Source organism: Balaenoptera borealis (assembly GCF_965194805.1).
Source record: "Balaenoptera borealis genome assembly, chromosome: 7".
In the NCBI taxonomy this organism is placed as follows: domain Eukaryota; kingdom Metazoa; phylum Chordata; class Mammalia; order Artiodactyla; family Balaenopteridae; genus Balaenoptera; species Balaenoptera borealis.
Genome location: NC_138864.1, coordinates 85,067,086 through 85,085,963, shown reverse-complemented (window position 1 = coordinate 85,085,963; position 18,878 = coordinate 85,067,086). Strand labels below are relative to the sequence as shown.

General features: G+C 43.2%; 1 protein-coding gene across 10 annotated transcripts in view; it reads left to right on the top strand.

The window, feature by feature from the left end:
• The window catches only part of PDE1C (phosphodiesterase 1C), a 613,608-nt gene that overhangs the window by 272,972 nt on the left and 321,758 nt on the right, over positions 1-18,878 (top strand). Inside the window, exon 1 of one of the 10 annotated variants that reach the window (XM_082399444.1) lies at positions 9,882-18,876. The exons of the other annotated variants lie outside the window; for them this stretch is intronic. The gene's annotated coding sequence lies outside the window, so the exon portion shown is untranslated. Of the gene's footprint in view, positions 1-9,881; positions 18,877-18,878 lie in introns of those variants that run through there. 10 annotated transcript variants of the gene reach the window in all.

Here is an 18,878-nt window from a genome sequence, read left to right as displayed (position 1 = left end):
CCCATCCTGGGAACACAGTCTTTGGTTGTTGTTTGACTTCAGCCTCATCAGAAATACCTCGGCTGATTTCTTTCTAAGGAGATTTTCAGTCTTTAGGCAATCTGAGCATGAAAACTGTTCTTCTTAATGAAATAACAAGATGATTCAGCAAGCATTTGTTAAATTTTTCGTATATGTTCTGGAGGAAAAATTAGCCTAGTCCTTGCCTTCAAAGGGTTTATTTAGTATAGAGGGCTAGACTGTCTTTTAAAGAACTAAGGACAATAAATGAGTGGAAAGATGCGTAATGATGAGTGAGCAGTACTAGCAAATCGTGCAAGCCAGGCTCTGGAGAATGCTCCAAGTTCTAGGTTCTAAGCAGCTGACTCTTATCCCAAGCAGCTGAATTCATTGATGTCCCCTTAGCAAGATATTGGGCCAGAGTCCTCCGGTAAATTAGTCAAGGATATAAATTACAATGACCAGAGCAAGAGATCTAGTTGACATTTTGCAGCAAACAGATGCAAAAGGGAACTGGATTTGGGGAACACACACTGGCAAGCTTGCTTTGGGAGTCAGCTGGCGGAATCGATCCCAGTAAAATGTGTAGGAAATTGGGGATTAATGTTCTGTAGCAAATTCTCACCAAGGACTCCACTCTTATAATTGCAGAAGACTGACTTTTAACTGGGTGGGAAAGAAACCTGCTTTTCTTAAAGGTGAACCCCGTAGGAGCCCATATTTACCTTGACTAAAGGTGTGTATTTATAACTCTCTCAATGATGTTTTGAAAGACTTCAGTTATTCTACTGAATTGTCTAGGTATTTGTGAAATGACTGCACTTTACATGTGCATATTTTCATTTAAAGAGGCAGCTAGGGTGCTAGGGTGACTCTCTGGTCATGGTTTGCCCTACACTTTCCTGCATTTAAAACTGAAAGTCCAGCATCCCAGGAACCCGCTCAGTCCCAGGCACATGGAGACTGTCAATCACCCTAGAGGCAGTTGTGGTGAAAGCTCTACTTTGAAGTCGGACATCTGTGCTGACTAGCTGGGTCACTTTGGGCAAGTTGCTTAACCTCTCTGAAACTTTCCTTCTCAGAAAAATGGAGAAAATTATGCTGACTTCTCAGATGTTGTGTAGATTCAGCAACACAGTGCTTTTAAAAAACACCCAGCACCGTGCCAGGCACCTAGTAGACGTGCAATAAATTTTTCCTTCCAGAAATATAGTTTGTCTATCATCTTGGCTTTTCTATTTTGGCATTTTTAAAAGCAAACCCTCAAAGGAAAAAGTGGGACACTTACCCTCTGCAAAGCCTTCAGCACTTTCTGCTTTAACCTCCTGTGGAGTATCTCCTTGGCTGAGCAGTGTGGTCTGGGAGTGAGCTCCAGATTCACTCTTGATTGTGTCCAGAGCCGATGCTCAACATTTGCCTGGCAGCCTAGCCTAGGCTAACCAGGAATGCTGGTCGGGGAGAGACAGCCCTGACTTCCCACTCTGGGTGTCAGATTCAGGTCACCCGGAAGTCAGCATCTGTCTAGAGCTCCCGGTTTCAGAAAGCTGTTTGAAAGCACCAGCGTTTCGTGGCCAGCATGGGTGTGTGTGTGTCCAGGTACTGACCTGGGGTCTAGCAGAGCAGGAGAGAAGATTTTGTAGCCTTCCACAGGAGAGAGCATTGTGCAGCCTTAGACATGAAGGGAGGGAGTAAGACAAAGGAAACGCTTTCCAAAGCTTGCTTTCCAAAACTTAAATCAAGTGAATAACATAGACTTTTAAAGGAATTCCTTCCTGCCTCTTGTCACAGGGCTACATGGAGTGACATCTCTCTTATGCAAAGAAAAAGGGAAACATCTTTGGAAACTTTAAACATCATATTATTTCTCCCAGGTTGATTCTGAGGCTTTGAGAATAAGACAGCAGGCTTTTAAGGCTTGTCTTCTTAGAATGTAGGGATGAGCCTAAACAGATGTCAGTTCTGTTGCTTGGGCCAAAAACCTTAGAGTCATCCTTAACTCCCTCTTGCACATCAGGGATATGCTTCTCTCCATCTCCACTGCTACCACCTGGCCAAGCCACCATCATCTCTTGCCTGAATAACTGGATGTGGCCTCCCGCCTGGACTCCCCACTCTTGCCCTGGCCCCTGCTACGCTCCGGCCTCGTGCCAGCGGCCAAAGACGTCTTTGCAGGCTGGAAGTCAGACTATGCTCCCACCCTGCTCTGAGTCTTGCAGCGAGTTCCCATTTCACTCCGAGTAAAGGCCAGAGTCCTTGCAGTGACTGACATGTGGCCTTTCACAGCCCCCCGTTACCTCTCCGCACCCCCTCGCGTGATTCTGTCACGCTGTAGCTCCTTGGTCCTTGAGCCACCAGGCATGCTACCACGCTGGGGCCTGGCTTGAGCTGTTCCTCTGTGCCCCTGCACAGTTCACCCCTTCACCTCCTTCAAGGTTTTGCTCAAATCTCACCTCCGGAGAGGCTGACACTCACCGCCCCGGTCAGAGCTCTAACGGGCCCCTCCCGCATACTCTCAGTCCCTCCTGCTTGTCTTCTCCTGTTTCCCACAGCACTGGCCTCCAACACTGTATATAATTTATTTGTGTTCGTGTCTTTGCTTTAGTCTCAGAGAAGATCACATCAAATGTTCATCAAGGTGCAGGGGAAAGGGGACAGACAGATCTGAGTTCAAATTCCACCTCTACCACTCATTCCCTGTCTGATTTGTGTAAGTTAATCTCTTGGAGGCTCTGTTGCCTCAGCTACAAATTAGTAATAATTAATTCACTCAAATACTCAGTAAGCACCAGCACTGTGAAAGGCACTGGGGACAGAGAGGTGAATATGAAAGACACCGTCCTTGTTGTTATACAATTATGAAGCGGATTACATGCAAAAATGCATGTCATATGCCTGGTAGAGAACTTGACATATATTTGTTGCTCATTAAGCACAGTTCCTTTTTTTTTTTTTTGAAGAACTTGAATATACTTTTAATTTTCTTCTCTTTTTAGTTCATACCATTTTCTTTTGGTGCTATGAAGAGCAAACACACACACACACACACACACGCACACACACACACACACACACACACACACACACAAAACCCATGTCATTAAGCTACAGCAGGATTTTTGGGAAAGGGGGCTGGATGAGCTCTGGGAGGGTCAAAGAGCCTCCTAAAAATATATGCAAATCATGGTATACACATTTTATTTAAATAGATAGAAACAAAGTCTGTAACTTTTATCAGATTCTCAAAGGGTGCCCTTGATCCTTCAAAGTTGAAAACATTTCCAACACCCAATGATTGGTCTGCTTTTCTGGGCTTCTCTAAACAAAGATTTGTAATGGAAACTCCAAAATGATGATTAATTCCAGGGTGGAAGATAGCTTTTGTCTAGTCTTGGTGCTAAGCTTCGTGGGTGGTGAGAGGAGAGCCTGTGTATGTCAAGGTCATTGCCTTTTGAATCCCTGGTACCACTGGAATTTAGAGGCTTGCTCCCACGCGGATGAAACCACCCCTGAGATGACTGGGATGACAGTGCAGGAAGTGTAGGCACAGGTGTTACGAATGCTTCATTAATCTAGGTTGAGTACAGATCACAGAGGGCAGAACCCCTCCAGCCCTCAGCGTAATTCTGGGCTGTGATTTTGGGAAGCCTGAGAAAAGGACCATCCCAAAGAGAGTTAAATGCAGAAGCGTTATTACTTTATTATGACTGTTATTTATGTTATTAACAATAGGGCTGCTGGCTCACTTAGCCCCATGCATTATTTTCAGCTCTGTAGCATTTAATCCCAGTTCCCATCATTTTGTCTTCATTTACGTGTATCATTCCAGGAAAACATTTTGTTTTGATTTCTTGCTTCTTGCAAGAGAAAAATTAGATGAAAGGAATGAGAGGAGTTTAAAGGCAAGAAAGTGGTACCAAGAAACTGCTTTGCCTTGCCTTAATGAAGCAAGCAAGTAAAATTTTTACTGTGGTCTTCTCTCTGCTTGGAGAGTAGGAAAAATGCTGCCAGGCTAAAGCAAAAACCGGAGTGGGTGATGGAGGAGTTTCCCGGGAGATATGGGGATATATGTATATGTATAGCTGATTCACTTTGATATAAAGCAGAAACTAACACACCATTGTAAAGCAATTATACTCCAATAAAGATGTTAAAAAAAAAATGTGGGATATATTCACAATGGAACATTACTCAGCCGTAAAGAAGAATGAAATAATGCCAATTGCAGCAACATGGATGGACCTAGAGATTATCATATTAAATGAAGCAAGTCAGACAGAGAAAGACAAATATCATATGATATGGCTTATATGTGGAATCTAAAAAATGATACAAATGAACTTATTTACAAAACAGAAATAGACTCACAGGCATAGAAAAAAACTTACAGTTATTAAAGGGGAAAGAGCAGGGGAGGGATAAATTAGGAGTTTGGTATTAAAATATATACACTACTATATATAAAATAGATAACCAACAAGGACCTACTGTATAGCACAGGCAACTATACTCAATATCTTATAATAGCCTATAATGGAAAAGAATCTAAAAAAGTATCTATCTCTATATATACACATGTATGTATATATCACTTTGCTGTACATCTGAAACTAACAGAACATTGTAAATCAACTATATTTTAATAAAAATTGAAAAAAAATGCCAAAACAGAGATTTACTCTCTTAGCAGTCCAACAGAGAGTAGCAGAGAGTGGGATAGTGGTTGCCAGGGGTGGGGGGAAAGGGGAAATGGGGAGATGCTGGTCAAAGGGTACAAAGTTTCAGCTATGCAGGATGAATAAGCTCTGGAGATGTAATGCACAGCATGGCAACTGTAGTTAATAACACTGTATTGTGTACCTGAGATTTGCCCTCAGGTGTTCTCACTGCAGGCTTCTTTTTATTCCAGCACTGCCACTGTCTGCAAGTGTGGCCTTGGGCTAGCGGTCTCTACTGTACTCATTCTTGTTTGTACAGCTGCTTAAACATGGCTTGAAGTGGTTGGTAACTGCAAAGTTCTGGTACCGTCATCAGAAGGCTTTGGGTCAGAGGGCTGTTAGTTGTTCAGACACAGAGAGTTAGCCTCCCAACTTATACAAAAACCCCGATGTCTGAGAGAACCCGTAGTGGGGCAGGTCAATGACAGCCTTCAGTTAAAATCCAGTTCTGCCCCTTACAATGTGACCTTGGGCCAGTTAAGTGTCAGTGTGAGGGTTTCATGGGATATCGTACTTGCAAAGAGAGAAGTACACACATACATACAATAGAGAGTAGCCATCATTATTACTATTATTAATTGTACTACTACTGTTACTGTTACTACTCATGTTGGGAGCAATATTTATGTCTGGGGAAAGAAGAGGGATTGGATAGGTCCTCTAGATATCATCCAGGGTTAAACCTGCCCTTTCAGTAACAGTGATGGCTTTGTCCACACGTGGCCTTTTAGAGCTGTATTTTGACCACTGCTCAATTACCCAGATAGCTGAAAAATGTCAGCCATGGGTCCCGATGCATTATTGATGTTGGCCCATTTTCTTCCAGCTGCATTGCACGCTCCTTGTCTGCCGAGAACAGGAAGGGTATTCTCTCTCTCCTGTGTCCCTTGGAGGCAGGCCAGGGTGGAATCCTGCTCCAAAATGTTACTTCCCTCCAAAGGTGAAAAGCGTGAGTCACATCTGGTCGTCCCGGTGGGTGATTATCGCGCAGCCTCTCCTCCGCGCAGCTTCTGTCCTGTACCATTTCACGGGTGATTAAAGGCAGGCCAGCGCGCTCCGCTCCGCTGGAGTGAGGTCAGAGCCCGACGATGCGAAGAGGGATTTTCCTCCGCTTTGCAAACACCGGGCGACGTCACGGAGCCTCGGGGGCGCTATCAGTTGCGGCGGTGAAAGCGCAGGCTGACGGAATATGGGTTCGGTGCGAGGGTTCGCAGCAGCTGGGACAAATGGGGCCTCCTCGCCGCTGCGGGGCTCCGGCCGCCTTTGCGACCCAAAGACAAGAAGAGCGTGGCCGAGTGTTTGCAAATGCCAGGCGGGATGGGCTCAGCCAGCGGCACGAAATGACGCGAGCCAGGTTACAGCCAGCATGCCCAGAATAATGCGTTCACGTGTACTTTTGCAGAGCAAACTCAGATAAGCTCTCAAATGTAAGCACCTGCTTAATTGGCTTAAAAAAAGAGAGAAAGAAAGTCCAGTCACTACTTTTCAGAAGTCCTTTTGCCTTGAAATATTCCGTAGCTTTTTAAGGAGTGGTTTTTGTTCCTTCTTTCCTTTTTTTCCCCCCTTTCTTTCGTGTTTTAAATGGTTTATGATGATGCATTTATTAGTCGTGGCCTCCAGGGCTAGATAGTGACCGTGGAAAGTAGGCTGTCACTGAAATTCTAATCAAAATTTATAATCAAATTGAATGGTGTAAGTCTCCCTGCCAGTATTCTGACATAAACACATTTTCATTTTAATGGGAACGTTGTTTCTAAAAGCCACAGTTACCAAATAAAACTCCCGAGGTTACCAGTAGTAAATGACCAGCCTTCTGTCAGTAAACCCTTAACCAAGTTTGGCTTTGCTATGGGAGGTGGAGAGGTTTTGAAAAGGTCATGCATTAAAATTTCCTCTCTGACCAGCTGGCTCTGGCACACACAGGCAGATAAGTCCTGCAATAAATTAATAGGAAAAGTGGTCCCAAGTCTCAGGCAATGGTAGCATCTTGAGGAATTGCGTGGAACTGATCTGGCAGAAATGGTTGGTTTCTGGTGAATTGAATCATATACTATAGAATTGGAGTACATGTATGGGAAATTATTATGAACATTAAAATTCTGATCATTAAAATTCCAACCTCCACGGCAGATGAGACTGGTTTCTGCACACGATGCAGAGGGCACTTCTGTTACGTTGTACGGATGGGTGAGGTGGGGACCGATTTTCACGCATGCTCTCTGTGCTTGGGTGGGGAAAGGGAAGTATTAAATGAAGTCTTTCTTATTTAGAGACTAATTGATTCAGAAGGCTCTGTTTGGTTTGCCCATAGTGAAAGCAGAATGGCTTCTAATTGACTTACAATTGATCTTAATTGACTTGATTGGAGGTATTTTCAAGGACTCAGCACTCTTCCCTTTCAACACTTTAGTTAAAATTCTCACGTGCCTCCTCAATCCCATTGAGGAGAGTAATTTTCATGTCTTCATTTACATTAGCCCAGGCTGTGGGGAAGTCACATAACCATATGTGTGAGGGTCCCCCTGGTTGCATGGTGGTAATGGAGGCATCTAGCACTTTTAGTCTTTTGCTAATTTGTTTTGCGTGCTAATTACTTTTAAACTGTGTCCATAAGTTTCCATTCCTCTCCATAAACCAAGTCCCACTCCCTGCTTATAGGAGTCTGTTTATTTCTTAGAAGTAGAAATGTAAGCATATATCAACTTCTGATGGGTCTGACAGTCTGTAAGTGTGAAGGATTATGGGCCAAATCAAGGTGCCTTCAGGGTCTTTTTTATTAGACTGAATCTGTCAAAAGTGTGTGGGTGGAAGGCATTCATGGTGCTGTTGTTCTTTAACTCTCCTGGGTCTTAAAAATCCTTTCACTTCTGAGAACCACAGGGACTAGAATGGACCATTTAGATGTACTCAAGGACAATTTTGAAAATACTGTCAGGAGTAGTTAATAGCCCTCATTCCCCTTGTGTGCTGAATCACACAGAAAAGTAACATTTCACTTCTCTGGAGGTACAGCTGCCAGATAATTGAAAGTTAACATTTTATGCACCAAAATGTAACCTGGGCAATGCTTTATTGCCTTTCCCTGGATAATCCCACATTGGCTTCTGGTCTTGTTGAAGGTTCATTTGTTTCCATGTCTGGGGTTTGCTCTTTGAATATAGTTTATATGGCAGGAATCATCGTGCACCATAATGAAATAAATTTTACAGTCCTTCTCTGAGAAGCCCATTTGGTCATTTGTCATTTGGTCTGTTATGCACTCGAGGGACAGTGATGGACAAGGCAGTTGTGACCTCTGTCCTCCAGGAGAGTAGTCTAGTGAATCCTGTAGTAACCCTACCAACAGGGAAATTAGTTCATCATCAGTGACGAATTAGTTCCGTATTGTCACTGTGGATTTTGAATGCTGGAGCTCATGTGTCTAGAGTCTGTCCTCAGTTCAGGTCACTTCTTGAGATCATTTAGCATCTTTGATTAAGCCAGGGGACATTCTTGCTCCTTTCCGGCCATTCTTCACATAGCAACCAGAGTGATCCTTTATGAACACACAGCTCTTGTAATCCCTAATGATTTCCCATTGCACTTCAAGTGGAAGCTGGTCTGTAAATCTGCCCTCAAGTCTCTGCTGTGGCCCTAGCCACCTGCTTCCTCCACCTAATCCCAGGCCAGTCTTCCCTTGGCCGCATCTCTCCAGTCACAACTAACTTGCCTCCTTCCAGTTCCTTGACCCCATCAAATGCTTCTTTCTGCCCCAGAATCTTTGCATTTGCTGTTCCCTTTTGTCGGAAATGCTTTTCTTCTGCTTATTACCTGGATGACTCCTTTACCTCCTTCAGGTCTTGGCTCAGATGTCACCTGCTCACGGAGGCCATCCCTGACCACCTAGGTGGAGTAAAGATGGCTGTAAAATCTGTCACTTCCACCCTCCCCTCTGCCTTGGGAGGTGGAGTTTATTTCTCCTGCCGTTGAATCAGAGCTAGTCTGTGTGGTTGTTTTAATCAGCCAAATGCAGTAGAAATGATGCTGTGCCAGTTCTGGGCCTGGCCTTTAAGATGATGGACGCTTCTACCTCCTCCCACTTAGAACGCTTGCTCTGGCAATGAACTTGCCATCTAAAGAAGTCTCAGCATGGCCATCATCAAAAAATCTACAAACAATAAATGCTGGAGAGGGTGTGGAGAAAAGGGAACCCTCTTGCACTGTTGGTGGGAATGCAAATTGATACAGCCACTATGGAAAACAGTATGGAGGTTCCTTAAAAAACTAAAAATAGAACTACCATATGACCCAGCAATCCCACTACTGGGCATAAACCCTGAGAAAACCATAATTCAAAAAGAGTCATGTACCACAATGTTCATTGCAGCTCTGTTTACAATAGCCAGGACATGGAAGCAACCTAAGTGTCCATCGACAGATGAATGGATAAAGAAGACGTGGCACATATATACAATGGAATATTACTCAGCCGTAAAAAGAAATGAAATTGAGTTATTTGTAGTGAGGTGGATGGACCTAGAGTCTGTCATACAGAGTGAAGTAAGTCAGAAAGAGAAAAACAAATACCGTATGCTAACACATATATATGGAATTTAAGAAGAAAAAATTGTTATGAAGAACCTAGGGGCAGGACAGGAATAAAGACGCAGATGTAGAGAATGGACTTGAGGACACGGGGAGGGGGAAGGGTAAGCTGGGACAAAGTGAGAGAGTGGCATGGACTTATAAATACTACCAAATGTAAAATAGATAGCTAGTGGGAAGCAGCCTCATAGCACAGGGAGATCAGCTCGGTGCTTTGTGACCACCTAGAGGGGTGGGATAGGGGGGGTGGGATAGGGAGGGTGGGAGGGAGATGCAAGAGGGAGGAGATATGGGGATGTATGTATATGTAAAGCTGATTCCCTTTGTTATAAAGCAGAAACTAACACACCATTGTAAAGCAATTATACTCCAATAAAGATGTTAAAAAAAATTAAAAAAAAATAAAGAAGTCTCAGCAAACCACATGGAGACCATGTGGACAGAGGAGAGGGGAGGGAGTGGGGGAAGGGAGAGAGAGGGAGGTGGAGGAGGGAGAGGGGGGAGAGAGAGGGAGAGAGAGGGAGAGAGAGAGAGATGTCCCTGCCAAGGCCCCAGAGATGTGAGTGAAACCATATTGGTTATTCTAGCCCCAACAGACATCGGACTGCAACTGCATGAGAGACCCCAAACAAGACCAGCAGCAGAACTGCCTGGTCAACCCACAGAATCATGAGAGATAAAAGATGGTTTTGCTGTTGTCCTAAATTTTAGCCACTGAATCTTAGAGGGTCGTTTGTTACATAGCAATAGTTGGCTGAAGTGCCCAACTTATTTATAAATAGGTCCCACCCCCAATGTTTTCTATACTGGAGAAAACAGTTTCTGTTTATTTTCTTTTCAGCACTTTTCACAGCTGATATTGATGTATTTATTGTTTTATAATCTGTTTAGCATCTGTTACCCTAATTAGACTGTTGCTCCTTGCTGCAGGCACTGGATTTTTTATTGACCACTGCATACCTACTATCACAGAGTGCCTGGCACATAATAAGCACTAAGAAAAGGTTTGTTGAATGAATGGATTTAAAAGTTTCCAGCATTTATTTGTGAGATTGTCTCCCCCCACCCCCCTAGATACAGAGACAAGCATCTGCAAATCTTTTCTGGTGGCAGTTCAAAATCAATTTTTAAAATTTCTTTTTATCTTTCTTTATAAATCATACTTGTTAGATCACAATTCTACTTTGCATCTGCTACACACCTGCTCAACAGATTTTAATGATTCCCTATCGGCAAGAGCATAAAAAGACTATGCTTTCCTATGGTAGTTCAGGCCCACCTCAGTCTGCAGATCCAGCCTTTCTCCACTGTCCCTTTCCTGGCCCCCTTACACCCGTCACTCCTGGTTATGACCTGAGCCACCACACACATTTCCACTTTCCTGGAGTCTCTCTTCCTCTATTTTCCTTCAGGAAACCTTTGCCAGTGGCCTATGGTTGTAGTGGGCATTTCTTCTTCTTATCTGTGAACAAACCCTTGAATCAAATCCTCAGGTGGAAGCAGGAGCTGTTCTTGAGACCCGGGAAGGAAGTTCAGAGATAAAGGAGCCTTGGGCCGGGGGTCTGGGGACATGGCTTCTGGTCCTGGCTTTGCCAAAATCAAGCGCTGGGCCTTGTGCATTTATCTAACCTGCTGGGGCTGCCCTTTTTTCTCAGAATTTGGAGCTTAGGTAAAGGGATAGCTAAGTTCCCTTTCAGCACTGAGGTTTTCCACATTCAAATTTGCTTTACAGTGACAGAAGAACAACGTGCTGATTTATGTGCATTTGGGTCAGAATTTGGCTGACTGTAGCATCAGCAGTTTTACGTGAACAAAATTTTCAATTTCATTAGTACAACCAAGTTAATTTTGCTGGGTTGGCAATTTTTCTGAGAGGCAGAGTGGCCACTGGGGCCAGGAGTCAGGAAAGCCTTGTGCTGTCATGTTTCCCTGCCACTAGCTGGAGGGTAGGCTATCCGGAGGGCACCGAGAGACCTCTCAGATCTCATCCACTTCCTTTCTAAACTGGGGATGAAAATAATATGTGTTTTATTCACTCTAGGGTTGTTTGGAGGGGCTAATGTGTGTAATATGGCAATGCTTTGAGAGGCCATTATCAAAAAATTATTGAAACACAATTTTTGACCTGTCTATTTATCAGGATAATAAAGTCTCTTTATATTTACCTTGGGTGCTCTGCACGCCAAGGTTCCTGTACCGTTTTCCATCTTTCCTTCCTTCATGTGCTGTTGGATAGATGAGATGGGGGAGGAACTACTGTCTCACGAGAGCCTTCAGTGTTTAAGGCACTGGTCATACGTGTTGTTGTTTTTTTTTTAATTCCTTACAGTAGTCCTCTAAGGGAGGAGTTGTATTAATTAGGATTCTCTTAGTCGTCAGTGACAGAAATTTGATTCAAGCTAGTTTAAGTGAAAAAAAAAAATGGGGGGGGCGTGGAGGAGATATTTATTTTGTTCATATAACTTAAAAGTCCATGGGTAGTTCTGGCTTCAGGCATAGCAGGATCAAGGGGCTCGAAAGACCCTTTCATATTTTTTTCTTTGTCTTTTTAGTTCTTCTGTCTGCTTTTCTCTGTTATCCCAAAGAAAAGACAAATAGACCTCCTCTCTCTTTCCCAGGGACCACATCAAATCTCCCATAAAGAACTGGTGTTGAATCTGCTTTAGTTACATGTCGCTCTCGGACCAATCACTTTGTTCAGAGATAGGAGGTGGATGCCTCTGATTGGCCAACCTAGGCCATGTTTGTTATAGTCAAATCTAGCCAGGGGCTAGACTCCAGGTTTTCCTACAGCTTTTTTGGGTCAATGAAAAGCTTGGTTAGCTCAGGTCAGGCTGTGGGTTTTGAATCAGGGCATGTGAGAGCTGGGAAAAGATCCAGAGGTCACTGAGCCCAACCCAGCCATGGCCAGAGAAGAGAAGAGAAGGGTCTTGTTCTGGGTCACAGACGATTCAGTGCTACTCCTAGTCCTTTCCTTTTCCTGTATTTACCTCCACTGGAAGGGTTACATGAACTTCTCCTGTCAGAGCAACTGAAGGATCCTTCCAGAGATAGGGGCAAAAACTGGATCACATGCAGGTTACATCAGACCACCCCTGAGCTGGGACTCCATCCTGTCTCTCCCATCTCCTCTCCCTGCCTCACTGGGCTACACTCTGGATACTTGAGCCCCATTTCACATGGGGCTGAGAATATGTCCTCTGGGCTTCGTCAGTCCACTGTCTCTTTTTGCATCTTTTTTTTTTTCCTGGTGGAGGTAGTTCCTAGTATAGAATCTGCCCCAAACTATGAAACCAAAAAGAGAAGACATCAAAGGGAAAACCAGTGTGACTGTCACCAAAGAGGCCCCTTGCTGGAAAGAAAAGCCCATGGGAGAGAAGAGCCTGTGTTGACTGTGTGTCCTGGGGGCTGGCTCACATCTGGTGTGGGCAGGAAGGAGGGGCTGCTGTGCCTGGTGGTGCTACTTCCAATGTCCTAAATGCCTCTCCAGAATTTTCCCATCAAAAGACTCTAGATGACGCCATTGCCAAATTATGAAAAATGTATCAGGGACACTGGCTTGCTTCATGGAGGTCAAAGCAAGCAGTCATAATCTTGTAGCTAGAAGATGGGTGTTCATGGGAGATAATGCTGTGCTTTTTCTGATTTTGTCTGTTTTCTTTGTCTAGCTCTTCCTTGGTAAGCTGAGGAGCTTGTTTGCATTTGGTAGTTGGATTCCTCTTATGGAACCCTGGTTATCATTTGCCCCATGGTTGTTGCATGGTCCTGAGGCAGGTTCCCTGAGCTGACCTCAGTATATGATGCATATTCAGGCAGCAGGTACCCTCCACATATGACCATGCTTCCCTCTGCCTAGAGCCACCCATAGCTCCCTATCATCTGCAGAAGAGAGCCCAAACTTCTTCCATGACCACACAGGTCTGGCTGACACTGCCAGCATTTTTCTCCTGTTCTTCTTAGTCATGCACTTATAGTCAAGCCACAAAATTGTTTGTGGATCGCTGGCCACTCCACCCCTTCTCACGCTTCTGTGTATCCTCCCATACAGTTCCCTCTTTCTAGAATCACCTGCCTCCACCCACCTTCCACCTTCAAGATCCAGTTCAGATGTTATCTCCACTACGTAGCTGCTGTAATTCCCCCGCAGTTTTCGGGACCCCTCATCTGTGCTCCTGCAGCTCCACCCTCTCTGTTATATACCTTTTAATTTGTCTTTTTATGTGTCTGCAGGGAGGAGGTATAACAAAGGGAAAAGAACTTTGTACTCTAGTCTTGGTTTAAAACCTGGCTTTGCCACTTTAGCAGTACATCTTTGCAAAATTGATCTGACCTTTGGGAGCCGCTTCTGTCTTTACTTGTAAATGGACATAATGAATTCTTCTGAAGTGTTTTGTTGAGGGTGAAAATGAACCAACCTGTGATGTGCTTTTAGCATGGTGCTTGGCACAGGGTAGTTCTCAATAGCCAGTAAGGGTAGTGGTTGTTTTTATTGCGGTTATTGTTGAATCGTGGCATTGTAGCGATGAAAGGGAACTGAGGGGTCATTCTCATGCTTGTGAAGCCTGATTCCTGCTCCCTTGTCTGATAGTCATGCAGCTTCTCCTTGAACTCTGCCATGTACAGGGAGTTCACTTTCTTTCTGATCTTCTGATACTTAATGCTGATTATGCAGAGGTTTGATAGTACTTAGGCTAAGTTACTCTTTGTCTATTTGGGGGACTATTTTATTTTATTTTTTTTCTTGAGCCAAAGGTTTTATTTATTTCTTTTGTTTTTATTTTTTATACAGTTTTAAAGGTTATACTCCACTTCACAGTTATTACAAAATATTGGCTATATTCCCTGTGTTGTACAATACATCTCTGTAGCCTATCTTACACCCAATAGTTTGCATTCCCCCTCCCCCATCCCTCTATTGCCTCTCCCCACCTCTCCCCACTGGTAACCACTAGTTTGTTCTCTATATCTGTGAGTCTGCTTCTTTTTTGTTTTATTCACTAGTTTGTTGTATTTTCTTAGATTCCACATATAAGAGAGATCATACAGTATTTGTCTTTCTCTGTGTGACTTATTTCATTTAGCATAGTGCCCTCCAAGTCCATCCATATTGCTGCAAATGGCAAAATTTCATTCTTTTTTATGGCTGAGTAGTATTCCATTGTGTATATATACATCACGTCTTTAGACATTCATCTGTTGATGGACACTTAGGTTGCTTCATACCTTGGTAGTTGTAAATAATGCTGTTACGAACATTGGGTGCCCATATCTTCTCTTTCTTTTTTTTTTGGCCGTGCTGTGCAGTTTGTGGGGTCTGAGTTCCCTAACCAAGGATCAAACCCATACCCCCTGCAGTGGAAGTGCGCAGTCCTAACCACTGGACCACCAGGGAAGTCCCCGTGCACGTATCTTTTCGAATTAGTGTTTTTGTTTTTTTTTTCTGATATATAGCGAGGAGTAGAATTGCTGGGTCATATGGTAGTTCTATTGTTAGTTTTTCGAGAAATCTCCAAAATGTTTTCCACAGTGGCTGCACCAATTTACATTCCCACAAACAGTGTACAAAGATTCCCTTTTCTCCACATCCTCGCCAACATTTGTTATTTGTGTTCTTTTTGATGATAGCCATTCTGACAGGTGTGAGGTGATATCTCATTGTGGTTTTGATGTGAATTTCCCTGATGACTAGTAATGTTGAGCATCTTTTCATGTGCCTGTTGGCCATCTGCATTTCCTCTTTGAAAAAATGTCAATTCAGTTTTTCTGCCCAGTTTTTAATCGGGTTGTTTGTTTTTTTGATGTTGAGTTGTATGAACTGTTTATATATGTTGGATATTAATCTCTTATCGGTCATATCATTTGCAAATATTTTCGCCTATTCAGTAGGTTGTCTTTTCGTTTTGTCAGTGGTTTCCTTTGCTGTGCAAAAGCTTTTAAGTTTGATTAGGTCCCATTTGTTTATTTTTGCTTTTTTTCCCTTTATTTTAGGAGACGGATCCAAAAAAATATTTCTATGATTTATGTCAAAGAGTGTTCTGCCTGTGCTTTCCTCTAGAGTTTTATAGTATCCAATCTTAAATTTAGGTCTTTAATCCATTTTGAGTTTATTTTTGTATACGGTGTTAGAGAATGTTCTAATTTCATTTTTTAACATGTAGCTGTCCAGTTTTCCCAGCACCACTTATTGAAGAGACTGTCTTTTCTCCACTGTATATTCTTGCCTCCTTTGTTTAGATTAATTGACCGTTAGTGCGTGGGTTTATTTCTGGGCTCTCTATCCTGTTCCATTGATCTCTGTGTCTATTTTTGTGCCAGTACCATACTGTTTTGATTACTGTGGCTTTGTAGTATTATGTGAAGTCAGGGAGCATGATTCCTCTAGCTCTGTTCTTCTTTCTCAAGATTGTTTTGGCTATTCAGGGACTTTTGTGTTTCCATACAAATTTTAAAATTATTTGTTCTATTTCTGTGAAAAATGCCATTGGTATTTCGATAGGGATTGCATTGAATCTGTAGATTGCCTTGGGTAATGTGGTCATTTTAACAATACTGCTTCTTCTAAACCAAGAACACAGTATATCTTTCCATCTGCTTGTGTCATCTTTAATTTCTTTCATTAGTGTCTTATAGTTTTTCAAGTACAGGTCTTTTTCCTCCTTAGGTAGGTTGATTTGGCAGACTACCTTAAATTGGCAATTATAAGTATGTATATATGTGAGTGTGTATATATATGTTATATATAATATATTTATGTATATATGCATGTCTATGTATAATTAATGATGTTTCACCATATAAGATTTTCTAAAAAGTCTTACTCAAAAAGCTGGGATAGGAAGTCACCATGGAAATTGACCTCCAAAGCAAGGTTGAGAGTGGCTTTGTGTTTTCCTAGATCTTTTGTTTCTGGGTGGATTTGTATCTAATTTTTTTTTTTTTTTTTTTTTTGCTTGCCTCTGAGCAGGATGCCAGTAGAAATTGTGGCTTGTAATGTTGCTACAACATACAAGCATACCCTGTCTGTGATAGATAAAGAGAAAATAAAATCTGAGTAACATAATAACATGGTGTATCTAAAAGCAGTAATATTTTGTTGGCGGAGAGAAGGCAAACTCTTCCTAGTGTAGTTTAGAAAGAACCCTGAATGAGAAGCAAGGAATCCTGTGGTGTTTTGTGGTACTTTGGCCTCAGTGTTCTCATCTGTGAAGTGGGAGCATTGGTCACTCAGAGATGGGATATGGAGAAGGCAGAGGTGGACTCTGACCCTGAGAACTAAGTACTCCACTGCCTCATTCAACCAGAGCAGCTCTTTCTTTACTTTTAAAATCTGAGGTAGGCATTAGAATCCCTTATAAGATGTCAATTTGAAATAAAATATTGTGTTGCTTAAGACATTCGAAGATGTCTAAATTAGATTATCTTTAAGGTTCCTCCAGCTCCAAAAACGACTATGGTTCTAAAATAAAGAAAAGTTATATCCTTATTAACTTTCTCATACGTGTTTACTTTTTAAGTTTTCTAAAATGAAACAAAATCATGTTTCACAAACTTTTTTAAAGACTATTTTTGGTTCTCCTTCTCTGATTAGCTTACTTAAAGTGAAAGACTATTCTTTTCCTTTTTCTTTCAAAATTTGCTTTTCTCTGACTTGATCAAAATCCCACTAATATGAGGAAAAGTGATAGGTATGGTGGAGGGCAGGAAGTTGAGTATCATCCTTTATCATTCCCTTCTATCCTTTCATTGTAGGCCAGCCCTTGGAGAAACCATGATGTAGTTAAAGTATGTATTCAGCAATACGCATCTGCCTTTTCAGCATTTCCTTTCCCCACTTCTCTCCAGATGACCTCATAGAATCATGAAGCTGGAACAGACATAAAAAACTTTTTGCATAAATTCTTTACTTTAAAGATGTGGAAAATGGGATCCTGTGAGAGGGACAGTTTTGTCTTGGATACAGTAATGTCATAACTCAAACTCTGGTCTTTTCCAGTTCAGTTCTCTTTCTGGTAGGTCGAGATAACCTCCTTGTGCTTCAGTTTTCTGCTATAAAATGGAGATGATAATAATAGCTTTTGCTTCATAACATTGTTGCTGGTGTTATGTGAGTGTAGAGCCCTTAGAACAGTACGGACCGGACCATAGGAAGTTTCGGATATAAGGTCGCCATTATTCTCATTACTAGCTTCCATATTCTGACAGCACGCTGCACAAGGTGCACAGTCTGATGGATACTGTATGTGCTTCCAGAAAATCCTTAAGGACTGACTTTAATGAGGTGACTTCAGCTTGTGTGGTAGGTGAGTGTGTAAGTTCTTTTCAATCAAAAAGGTCTGTCATCTCACCTTGAGGCAGGTACCTTCTCCACTGCAGTGAATGGGGCTAGCCATGCCGTCCTCATCACTCTCATCTCTAATTTCTGGAAAGTAAATGCCCACTTCCAAATGGATGAGCATTTAGGATTTAAACACTGTTTTTAAAATTTCTTTATCAAGGCCACTTGAATGGAACTTTACTTGAGCAATGGAGAAAAACTAGTTCTCACCTTTAAGTTTATCTGAATTTTGAGAAGCAGGCAAATATCTGATGGATAGAATAAGAATGCTGGGAGTGTGACTGAAAGAATCATTAACTGCCAGTGAGGGACAGTACCTTTATAGGGCAAGCTGCGTCCTGAATCTCAGGAGCCCCGAGTCCCAGGTTTGAAATGGCCCCTGGGAAGCGGTGGTGGCTGCGTCTAGAAGGGAGCTCGACCACCAGTTCCTGTGATGTCCGGGCCTCAGTCAGCTTGAGCCAGGATCTTTTCTTTCTTTTCTTTTTCTGTCTTTGGTCTTTCTTTTAATCCCACCTCTCTCTCGTCCCCTCTTAACTGCATTACCTGGATCCACTCTGCCTGAGCATTACACTTTATTGACATTGTGAATGACCTAGGGGGACGCAGATACTGAGTTGTAGCTTCGTGGAGCTGAAACTCCTCTCCAGTGTCAGCATCTGCCCAGGGACCCTTTAGGGAGTCTGTCATGAATCAGTGGAAACTCCAACCTCCTTACTTTTGTTTATATTTTCCTTTTCTCACACCATTTTGGGTAGAGAGAGAGAGAGAGAGGTGACTCCCACTAGCAAGAACATATTGGGACTTTCTAAGTGTGGTGTGTGGTTACTTTAGTCCCTGTCAATTGCTTTAATATTTCAAAATGGAACCGGCTCTCTGGCGGGCGTGGAAGTGAGCGCTGTGAATGAAAGCTCCAAGCGCAAACTCCGCGGAACCTCGCCGTGGCTGTTTGCCCCACCGGCCCCCTGGGAGGACACGGACCTCGGTTCCCTGGGATTTCCGCGCGCGGTGCCGTGCTATTCATTTTGTGCGGGCTTCGGGAGCCATCGGCGCGCCGGGCCGCCCTGGCGCGCGCGGGTCTCCGGGTGCGGGGCTGGAGCCCGGCAAGCGTGTGCCCTGCCGCCGGCGGTGCCCGGCGCGCCCCTCCCTCCGCGCCCGCGGGTGCCAGACCAGACGCCGGTCCCGGCGCGCTCGCAGAAGACTCTTCTCAGTTGTCAGTTTTCTCGCTTGTCAGCAGAGCTGCTGGT